This window comes from Gavialis gangeticus, unplaced genomic scaffold (assembly GCF_001723915.1).
Source record: "Gavialis gangeticus isolate Ggan-Ray unplaced genomic scaffold, GavGan_comp1, whole genome shotgun sequence".
NCBI lineage: Eukaryota > Metazoa > Chordata > Crocodylia > Gavialidae > Gavialis > Gavialis gangeticus.
In genome coordinates, this window is record NW_017728992.1 from 112,767,551 (window position 1) to 112,779,936 (window position 12,386).

Consider the following 12,386-nt stretch of genomic DNA (forward strand, 5'->3'; position numbering starts at 1 on the left):
TAAGGAACGACCACTCATCTTGGGCACTGAGTTCCCCTGTCCTTGAGGACCAGGGAAAATGAGATGTTAGGTAGTAATGTCAAATGTCTATGGGCCCTGCCTTACATTCAAATTAAAGCTGGATAGAAAACAACTCTAGAGTTGTTACACATTTTCAAGCACTCACTTTATAGTGGATTGTCTCTTTTTATAGGTGGAGAATCATTTTTCCTGTGATAATTACTTTGCATGTGTTGCTAGTCTAAATTTATTGCGTGAATAACCAGTTAATTGTGTACTATATGTAATGTATATCAGGGGCCTAAATAAAGCACTTGGGCAAAAGAAAGGTTGGGGCAAAGAAAAGCATCAGTTACAAAAACTTAGTCAGTCTGGACTTAGCTAACTTCTGAATTTGTCTTTCTGACCTTTAGAAAAATAATTTGAGCTAGTGGAGACTAATCTTCTGCATAAGAAACTTTTTCTATCAAAATGCTGGCATTTTACCTGCCAAAGTCTGACATTTATATGTGAAAATTGAGTCAAATGAATGAAATTTTGTCATTTGTTCCAGGGTAGAATTTTTTGTTTGTTTCTAGAAACAGATATTTCCCCATTAGTAAATCTGAGATAATATCTGAAGGCATCTCTCTCGTGCTTAAAATGTGTGTATCAAAAAATCCCCTTCCTGATGTTGGGTTTCTATTTTTCTTATCTTGCTCCCATGTGCTACTTTCCTTTTGCCATATCCTTGGCTTGATTGGTTTGTCATGCTGCTGCTTGTTCACTTTAATTCTTTACTTATTGCACTACCCAGGTCCAAAGACAGATGTTTAGACACTGTAATCCTTGCACAAGTAAAATTGTTATTGATAAAAATACTCCATTCTACTAATGGAGATGGGAGGAATGAATGGAACCCACATCATTGAATAGCTATTAGTATGCCTGTGTAATTTCATTTTTTGGGAACACATTCAGAAACCTTGATGGGTAGAGTGAAAGAAGCTGAATCAAATCATATTCAACTGAACAGAATCAGGCCTGTAGAACTTGGCTATGCCAGTAGGTAAGTATTTTTTTAAATATTTCAGAGCCTATGGAACTTAGTATTTAGTTTCAAATGACCTCATTAAGAATTAAAGTATTGACTTAATAAGGTAATATTAATGCATATGTCTATTTCTTTCTCTCTTATTTTGCCAGTGAAATGATAATCATTAATCTGTTAGGAGGTAGATTTTTGCCCACATTATTAATATGTTGCAGTACTTCAGGAGGTGCTTATGTTAAGTGAAATTTAATACTGATGTGATGGCTACAGTATATAAAAGAGGATGCAACTGCACTGAGACTTTGAGTACTGTCTGAGTTTTATCACTACACAATTTATCTTTTAGTAATCTTGTGACAAGGTGTCAAAAAACATGGTCTTCACATTAGTGAGAATGAGCTACAAGACAGTTTGCCCCAAAGTATACAGCTTAACCTAATTATATTACCTGTGCTGAGACAGCAGGATCTATATCATCATTAGTGAGTCATTTATGGATACTAGGACCAACAAGAAATAAGAGAAAAAGATTGTTTTCCATACTTAATAAAAGCAGGATTTATTCTAAAAAATGCCTGTCAGTGTTCACAAACAATAGAAAACAGAGTCCAAGATTTATAGGCATTTTTAAGGAGGGTACAAAAATAATTTAGAGGTTAGTTTTCTTCCTCTCATAACTCACCAGTCGATTCCTAACATACACATTCTCTTCCACGTGAAACTTCCTCCATTTTCACTCCTTCCTTCACTCTTCGATAGAATAAGAGACTTTATAGCTACAGACATTGCACACAAACCTGTGCAAATTACTGGAAACTTGTAACAGAACAAAAATTCAACACACAGAATGGTTTCAAAATCATAGAAATCAGTCTAAGATAGACTTGAATGGATGTAGTATGAGACTTAACTGGTTTAGATTACAGCAGTATATCAAATTTCTGTCCTAGATCCCAAAGAGAATTACCTTAGTTTGTTGACCTCTGAATTACCTTAGTTTGTTGTCCTTGCACCCCTCTCAGGACTGTGTGCTAGCCTCAGCTGTAATGGCTCAAGTCTGGACTGTATGGTTGGGGGCTGTGTTCCCCCATTTCTGCCACCCCCCAACCCTTCTGACAGCTGCAGCCAGGAGCCATGGGTCAGAGATGCATGCTGTCTGTGGCACTGGGAACTAAGGGTAGGGAGAGGGAATGGAGCCCTCTGTTGTGTGGTCCCAGTCCAGCACCCTCCAGCCCCAAATCAGCAATCTGGGGGAGGACATGTGGTGGGGGTCTCTGCTCCCCTTGCTCTTCCCAGTTCTAGGTGCAGTAGATAGCCATGTAGTCCTGGCCCCTGCTCTGGACCCACTAGACCTAAGCCAGCATAGTTGGGGAGGTCTTTGTGCCAGAATGCTCTGTTCCTTCCCTTGCCCCAGCTGTCACTGACAGCCAACAGCTGGTGGGGGTGGGGCTGGGGCTACACTGGCCAATTGGGCTGGCTGACTATTTGGCTCAGCTTGGCATTTTCTGCCAGCCTGGTGGAGCATCCCCCCCAACTGCTGACCTTGACCTCCATGTCCCCATAGGTAAATGTGAGTTTTGTTTGCTCCCAAACTAATCTAGGGTGCTTATAAAAAACCTGAAAAAGTTAGTGCAAATCTGCCTCAGGCTTTTTGAACCTCTATACTTAGCCAGTGACTACTGGTCCTGGCCCCAACTGTTGCTAGGATGACAACCCACTGCCATTCAGACTAACTTGGAGATTTTGATTGGTGTTCATTTTTAGTTCATAAAAGATTATGAGTGTGAAGGTGGCATCATAATTAATGCATTTATTTCTAAAAAAATATTTAAGAACTGCTTGCGGGAATTAATAATGCTATAGCTGAGGGATTGTCTTTCAGTAAGAGCGATAACCTGATCAGATACTCAAGGATACAATAATCCTTTGAATGTGAATCTAAGAATTACCAATTCTCATCAGTTGTAAATTTCAATAAATGCCTCCCCATTTTTCAGATCTAAATATATAGGAATCTGTATGATATCTAGATATAAATACATGTACATGGACAGAACAGGCTCAGTTGTTACCAGAGACCCTGTATATGAGGCAGTGCATAGCAACTCTTTCCCAGGAGAAAATCAAGTACAAAATGACAAGACTGAGTCACAATCTGGTCATTGCCTCCTACGTTAATCCATGCAAAAGTGGGGTACAGATGTTCACCACACCTGGTACTTGATCACACAATTTACTTTAAGCTGTGCAAACATTCACTGCTGCTACACTGGGAACCTGGTGTAAATAACTGAGGGTGGGGAAGGAGAGTCAGGATTGTAAGGAGTTAGTGGGTCTTCAGGAGGGGCTGGTGCATCTTGAGGAGGGGTTGATAGGATCAGCAGGGGCTGGTGGGTCTCCAAGGGTGCGGTTCTCAGAGGTGGGGGGGGTCCAGGTGTGTGGGAATTAGTGGGCTAAAAATAGCCTGGTCAGGGTCAGTGGGTAGGAACAGCACAACCCCAGGGCTGGGGTGAGCAGCTGGGCTAGGAAACATTCACTAGATGGGATAACCCATTCCCAATTTAAGTTTGTTGACCTTCTCAAGTGAACTAATTTAAATCATGCCTGCCATTTTTTTTGCCTGATTTAACCTCCCCAAAAGTCTGCCTAGATTGGCATTTAGAGTGACTTAACTCTGTAATATCTGGTTCCCCCTCCCCTCCAATCTAGTGAATATAGACCCACAGTCTATTCATGTCACAGGTTGCTTCCTCCTGGGTGCATCTACACATGAGCATTAATGCTCAGTAGACTATTTTATTGTTCATTAAAGCATCACATAAAAAATTGTGACATTATGCTAGTTCACAGTAAAATAATCTGCTGCACATTAAGAGCCACTAAAAAACTTGTAAATGTGCTACTATGCATTAGCACAATCTAATTCGCATTTAGTACTTCACATTGGAGGTACTAAGTTTAATGAATATTAGAAAAGGCACATTAATGCATGTGTAGATGCACCCCCTGTGTAGCTTGCTACTATAGTCTAAGCTCTCAGCTCCTATACCTGTGTGGGAAGGTGAATAGCAGTCCCAAGAAGGCTTTTATCCTGTCTGTACGGCAAGCCCTGCTACAGATATGAGCACAGGCTGAGGAAGGAAAGAGCAACTTTCAATTTCTAGTTTGTCTGAGTGTTACAATAATTCTCTGGTTTGAAGGAGGAGTGTACAAAATCAGTAACCTTTTTTTTTCTGATTCCTTTCCCTCTTCTTTCATAAACATTTCCACATCCTCAGATTTTCCCTTTTAAAAAATTTTCAAGGCACCAGTTATTTATGCAAATTTATGAGAGGAACGGGTTTTTTTTTGTTTTTTGTTTTTGTTTTTTGTCAATGCAGTTCTGAAATTCCAGCTGAAACAGCAGTGGCCAATTATTTGCTTGATTGCTTTTTATAGAAATCCATCCCCTCAATTAAGTCTGATGTGTATAAAGCTGGATACTTAGAGAACTCATCCACATGCATAATGTTTGCCCTCTTGTCTGAAGCCATGGATCCTGCAGGAGAAAGCAGCTGCTTAACTACTAACTTCAGCATCTATGGATATGTACAAGCATTACATTTAGATCACCCTCTCTTAAGCCCTGTGAATGCTTTCATGCTGGCTATTTAGATTGCCCTAACCAATGGTATGCCTGGTGTGCAATGCAAGCATTCACAGGACTTAGGTCACCCTAAACACAGTGTGTCTGATCTGAAGGTGAACTTCAGAGCCTCAGAGATGAACTAACTTTAGATCAACAAAGGGTTAATCTAGCAAGGGTTAACAAGATCTGTTGAAAGCTTGCACACATTCACAGCACAGCCCTGGGACTGGGAAAGCCCAGCCAACCACTTGCCATAGCCCTTTACCCTTCCCACTTGACACCGGAGCTATTTCTCCCCTCCCTCACTACCTTCTGAGAAGGCAGCCCCTACCTGTGGACCAACCAATCCTCCCACCTCCCATGGACCCATTCTGTCTAATTCCACCATTCCTGCCCTCCCCCACCTGTTTACTTACCTCTGGCTGCCTGTGCCGCAGCTAATCCACCTAAACCTGAGCAAGGTCCTACAGACTCTTTTTTTGCACCTGTTGGGCATGTCCAGACAAGCATGCACATGCCACTTGGAATGTCTCAAAGCCCTTTGAGATGCTGCAAGTGACACATGCAGGAACATAAAAACATTCACCATGTTGCAAATTTTCAGCTCTGGGGCAAAATTAGACCCCTGGATATCCAGGGGTCAAAAAATACCCTGGGCAAAAAAAGCTTCTTGGTCCTTCACAGAGACCCTCGGGTAGGCAGCCAGAGTGTCTCTATGGCTGGCCCTCACCCTGGTGCTGAAGCACACTGCCTGCTCAGGAGCTGGACCCAAGTTCTGTGCCAGTAAGTACCCAAGCTGGACCCAAGTTCTGTGCCCCGCCTGGCCCCATCCCCTGCTTGCACCCTGAGCCCTGTGATTACTGCCCTGCCTGACCTCAGCATCCTGGCAATTAAAAAAAAAAAAAAGCCTCTCGCTCACCAGCAGTAACAGCAGCTGCCGGGGGCACTGGGACTTCCTGGCTGATAAGTAGGAGGGTTGGGGAGCTGAAGGAGGGGGTAAGGGAACATAGGGAAACCCCCACAAGACCCATCCCCTGTCTGCCCCTCGAGCTTCCGCCATTGCTGCCCCACCTGGTCCCAGTATCATGGCAATAAAAAAATTAAATTAAATAAAAAAGCCCCGCAACCACCAGTAGTAGCAGCTGCTGTTGGGGCCACTTGTGCCTCATGGTAGATCCCACACACACAGCAAGCAGTGGGGGGCAGCAGGGATTGGCTCCAGCCACCTGGCACCTGCACTGCCACTGTCCCATCACATGAGTGCAACCTGGGCCTGCAGGGTGCCACATGGCTCCTTGTGCTGTTGGGCCGCTGGGTCTACTGTGGTTGTCACCCAGGGCCCAGCACTGCTCAGTTCAAGGGGGCAGAGTGCCAGTGGGGGGCTGCAGGAGCCAGCAGGGGATGGGGCCAGGCAGGACAGCAATCCAGGAGATTGGGGGAGCAAGTGGAGGTGGGGCATGTGGGCCATTTGGGGAGGTAGCCCCTGCAGGGGACATGTGGCCCTAGTTGGGAGGGCTTTAAACCCTACTGGGGGGGCTGTGGCCCCTGTGGGGGCAGTCCATGAGCTGTGCAGAGGGGCTGAACCCTGTAGGGGGGGCAGGGGACCCACCTCTCCTAAGCAGCCCCCACCACAATCCACCCACACCTACCCATGCACCCCACGGCCCCCCACATCTCCCCAGCACACACCCTGGATGCCCAGCTGCCAGGCAGGATGAGACCTGCTGGCAGGAGTTGTGGCTGCAGGGGCAGCTGTCCCCACATCCTGGTTATTGAAGGGGTCAGGAGGAGCTCTAACTGCTCTATGGTAAGAAAACCAAAGGCAAACAGCAAAACATATAGGTATTTAGAAATCATTTTATTAGGATGAAAGACACTGGTAGGCTTCCAAATTGCTTTAATACTGTAGATATATCAATAAAACATTGCCCACCTGATCGCTGTCTCTATGTCTCTCTCTCTCTCTATATATATATAGTGTTTTTTTATTTTAATTGTGGAGGAACATGGATTATTGGAGTATTTTACAGAGTGAATTTGGGATTTTTTATCTGGGATTTTTCAGTTTTCAAATAGGGAACACCAGAATTCCTGCTAGGGAGACAAGTGGCAGGACCCAGGCAGAAGAGCTTGCTCAGAGCACCCAAGACCCAGCTGGAGGTGGCTGACAGTTCAAAGCAGGCCACCACAGTGGGAACCATTTTCTGGGTGATAGCTGCCCAGATAGCCGGGCAGGGACACACATGACAGTAGTGCTACACAAAGGCTAGGTCCGTGACCACAGCCCACTGACAGCTGGCCCAGAGGGGCAGATGACTCTACTGGCTGTGCAGTCTCCATCTGGGTCTGGCAGGTGTGCAGCAGGTCACAGCCAGGCAGCAGCTTCCACTGACAGATTGCTCCAGTGGGTACAGGGTGCGGAGAATTATCAGGGCTGTTTCAGGAGTCCAGCTGGCACAAGGGGTAGTGTCCCCAGGTACCAATTGCCTGGGCTGCAAAAGCTCCTGAGTGTGACTAACCCTGAGCTACTTGCCAGGGCAGATTTTTGTACTGATGGGGCCAGGAATGGCAGCTTTTTATACTGCTGGGGACAGCACAGATGCGGGCCCCAGGCTCTAGCTCCCCTGGGCTGCAGATCTGGGAGGAGCCAGGCAGGGTTATTTTGCCTCTAGTGGCACAACTTGCACCACACCAAAGTGCATGTCTGGGCATGTGTGCTGAGGCAAAAGACCTGGTTCAAATTGGTACTGCTTCTATTTGAGCTGCTGCAAGCACATGTGCCTCCATGTGTGGATATGCCCTATGTCATCTTGTGAAACAAAAGGGATCATGATGTTTTCTAGAAACTGTGTTCCCACCTGGTGTCATCTTGATGTATCTGTTGTGGGAGTGGCAAGCTTAAAAAATGTCAGGACCAAGTACATTCTTAGAGGGCATTGCTACACATTAATTTTAGGCAGCTTCTAGAGCTCTTAACCCGTAGATGGTCCACACATTAACACTTGAAACTAGTTTTAAGCACACTTTAGGTGGCTTAAAGTTACATCACTCCAGGGCAGCTTTATGTCTGATCCATGTTACCCAGTTTGTGTTCCATTAATGTATGTCCACTCCCCACAAATGAGCTGCCCACATTAGTCCTTCAGCATCCCAGGATGCAGTGTCTCCTCCCCCATCTATTTGCTCTGTGAGGACAAACTTTCCACCCCCTGAGCTCTACTGCCTGGGGGGTGGTTCTGGCACCAAGTCAGCTCCCCCTCCCATCCCCTGGGGTGTGACCTTCCCAACCCTAGGGATGCAACCCTATGTAAACAGCCTGCAAAGCACATGCCACCTACCCAGGTTGCATGGCACTGATGGGTCCAGAAGTGGGATCCAGGGGAGGTAAGGGAGAACAGGGTAACAGGGTTAGGGCCAGATCAGGTCCCCATGAGCTGGGGTTTCCTTCCTGGGGCAGGAACAGTAGCTCCCCCAAAAGTGTCTTCCCTCAGTGCCCCCACCTCCCAGCCACCTCAGGAAGCATGGCCAGGACCTCCCAGCCCAATCCCAAATCCCAAAATATTAAAACATGAGACCTTCTTTTATTTACTTCCACTTTACTTCTTTTAAAATTATTTTGCTTTTGCTTCCTATTTTATCCTTCAGTGGCTGACATGCTTTATTTCACTACCCTTCCCTCACCCCCATTTTCTGTCCACCTCCTGTTTCACTACCCACTGCCAGTCCATTAACCCTCTACATCCCAGCTTCATGTTCCTGCCCCCCCCCCCAACAACTTCCCTTGCACACATCCCAGTCTACAGCAGGAATAGAAGCCTGTCCTAGCTCACCAGCCCTGTAGTGGGCAGCAGTCAGAGAAGGTTTTAGCTTTAAGATGTGATTGCTCCAAACTCAAACTAGCAGTAACACCAATCAACATTTGAGCAGCAAAAAGTGCAATGTGTAACAAGGCCCTCAGAAAAGGCAGTTCTATTTGAACCTTTATTTTAATGCTGATAATTGAATATGGGTGTTCAAATCAGATCATTAAAATAAATGGATTTATATCCATGGTTCTTTTAGCAAACCCTAGTCTTGGACAAAAACTCTGCAGTTGCAAAACGCACCCATAATCAGGGAAGTAACAAAGAATTAATGCTGTAGATTAAAATAGATATGCGAAAAGAACAGAAGAGTGCAGTCTCATAAATATAGGCCCCATTAACCTGAACAGCAACAGCTCACATTTAATGCCTGGTCACATGGGGCCTACTATTTATCCATACAGGAAGAGAATAAATGCAGTGTCAAATTTGGAGTGAACTAAGTATGTGGGCATCATGTGTTGAGATACTACTGCTGAGGTAACTATAAAGCGCAGTTAGCTGTAATTTTGAATGATGAAATTGAAAGGATATATTACACAGTTGTAAAAGTTTCTCAGGAATGTTACAAAGATCTTGACAAAACACAATATTTTACATTTGATCAGATGGATCCCCCCCTCCAAAGATTCATTCATAGTATAGAATCATAGAAAATTATGGTTAGAAGGGACCTCAGGAGCATATCTCATCCAACCCCCTGCTTAAAGCAAGATCATCCCCAATTATATCATCCCAGTCAAGCTTTGTCAAACCAGGTCTTAAAAACCTCCAAGGATGGAGATTCTACAACCTCTCTGAGTAACCTCTTAATGAGAGTTTGTTTTCTAATATCTAGTCTAAATTCCCTTTGCTGCAACTTCAGACCATTGCTCCATTGTTCTGTCACCTGCCACCACTGAGAAGAGTCTCATTCCATCCTCCTCAGGTAGTTGAAAAACGCAATTAAATCCCATCTCAGTCTTCTCTTTTCCAGACTAAGTAAAGCCAGTGCTTTCAGCCTCTCCTTAGAAGTTTTCTGTCCCAGTCCCCTAACCATTTTTGTTGCCCTCCACTGGACTGTCTCCAATTTGTCTACATACTTTCTATAGTGTGTGTGGGTAGGGGGGGCAAAACTGGACACAGTACTCCAGATATGGCTTCACCAGCAATGAATAGAGAGATTGTCTGATGCTAAGTGAAGAACTTTTCACTTGTCCTTTTTGAACCTCATGAGGTTTCTTTTAGTCCAATCCTCTGATTTGTCAAGGTCTCTCTGAATCCTATCGCTGTTTTCCAGTGTATCTACTACTCCCCCCAGCTTGGTGTCATCTGCAGATTTGGTGAGGGTACACTCCATCCCATCTTTGAGGTTGTTGTTGAAGATATTGAAAAAAAATGGGCACAGTATCTACCCTTGAGAAACTCTACTTTGTATCAGCTACCCAATACACATCAAGCCATTGATTATTACTAGGTCTGTGTGGATAGGCAACTATTCGATTTGGATTCAGATTTGGCTGATTCAGATTTGTCCAATTTGATTTAGAGATCTGAATCACTCTTCTGATTTGATTCAGCTGAATCAACTCGGGAAAGATTTGGCGATTTGGAGATTTGACAATTTGGAGATTTGGCCATAGGGTATAATGGGGAATCAATGAAATATCTATAACTTTTGTGTTTTTTGGCTGACTCAGATAAAAATTGCAAGAGTGGTAGCCACTGCTGAGGGCATGAAGTTTCAAAGTGATAGGTGCAGAGGTTTCTGGGAAACTGCACCTCAAACTGCTGACAAGCAAAACTCATGACATAGGTGACACTGTGTATGTCAAGACACAGGGGGGTGAAAACTGCAGAGGGAGTCTGGGTTCTGAGGCCCTGCACCTCTGGTCACAGGCAGGCAAAACTTGGACATCTGACTCTGCAGGTACCTCTGCACTTTTACCTGCCCTGCTACATCCCCCTTCCCCACCCCAGCCCGTGCCTCACCCCATGATGCCTCCATTTCCGTTTTCACTGACTGGCTTTCTTTCCTGTATTGTGTGCCAGGCCAGCCTATGGCTTCTTTACTAGCTCCTTCTATCCAGGACCAGGAGACACACCAACAGCAGGTACTTCCTCAGCCTGACAGAAGGTTTTTCAGGCTTAGCTTGGCAGGCATTGTGGCCTGAGCAAGAGCTACCACCCCTGCAGGTTTCACCCGACTGTGGCTTAACACACACGTGTGACATGAATTTTGCTTGTCAGCAGCTTGAGGTGCAGTTTCCCAGAAACATCTGCACCTATCACCTTGAAACTTGGCAGACTTCATGCCCTCAGCAGTGGCTACCAGCCCTGCCAGTTTTATCTGAATCAGCCAAAAAAAAATGCAGTTAGAGATACTTCATTGATTCCCCATTATACCCTATGGCTGAATCTCTGAATCACCAAATCTTTTCTCAATCAATTTGGAAGCTCCAAATCAATTTGGAAAGCCTAAAGCCTCCAAATTGTCCAAATCATCTCTATATCTGAATCGCGATCTGAAGCTTTGCACAGCCCTAATTATTACCCTCCGAACCTGACAATCCAACCAGTTTTCTGTCTACCTTATAGTCCATTTATCCAACCCATACTCCCTTAGCTTGCTTGTGAAAATGTTGTGAGCGACCATATCAAAAGCCTTGCTAAAGTCAAGGTATATCACATCTAGTGCACTTCAAGTGATTAAATTTCAATGATATATTGTAAATAACTTTACTTAATGATACTGCATGTGATAGGTTGACAGATTTTTTTTTGCAGTGGGGGGAAGAGGACAAATTTTTTATGAACTGAAGTTTGCTAAATCATTCTTTTTTTTGTTTTATCCTACAATTTACCTTGCCATAGAGGACAAATGAAGTCATGTTGATTACAGCTATTGGTGGTCTTATTATTTTATTCATTTTTATTAAATATTTGGATGAGGTTACAAGTGCTGTCTTTTTTGTGGTCTTTGAGAAGGCAGTGTCTTGGTATCATTTGTATTAATATTTTTTATCCACAGTTTTTTCTTTCATTTTGTTTTTTATTGCATGAAAACCATATTTCCAATAAAATATAGTGTTGTTTTTATTTGATTATGTAAGATAGTATAGAGGGCATTTTTAGCTGACTCTTATTTTGCCAAGGGTCATGACATGTTTGTTGATTCACTTAGATGTCCAGTTAGGTTGCTCCCATTTTCCTTTCATTTTGGGATAAGAATGTTTGGAGTGTTTAAGGTAGAACTAAGTTTGTGGTGTACTCTTCTGCAAAGAAAGCCCTAAGGATAACCATTCTCAAGAGACTACTTTAAAACAAGCCTTGTATTTCTCTTTGTTTTGCCTGTTAAGATGAGCCAGCTGCTAGCAGCATGATCTTTTGTTGTCAGTTTAGAGTCTTGTTCCCAGTCTTCAAAGTCATCATCGCTTGACTACATCAGCGACCATGCCAAGAGCAATGACTTCAATATATAGCTCTGTCTTTCTAAAGTAATGTATCTTATAAGGCTGTATAATATTCATAATGCTTCACTATAGCATAATATTACAATGCACAAAGGCTTACTCCCAATGGAAAGGAGGGGTCATCACGAAGGAGGACTATTCAGCAGTTGCTTGGGGATGTAGGGAGATGGTTAGGAAGGCCAAGGCAGAGATGGAACAAGGACTGGCTTCCCGGATTAAGGACAACAAGAAGTCCTTTTTTAAGTACATAGGGAGAAGAAAGAAGGCCCCAGGAAATGTGGGACCCTTGCAGGACAAGACAGGGAATCTGGTTGTCACGCCAGACGACAAAGCCAACATATTTAATAACTTCTTTGCCTCTGTCTTCCTCAGTAAGGACCAGAACTGCCACCTCCCTGCTGGGCCCCCTT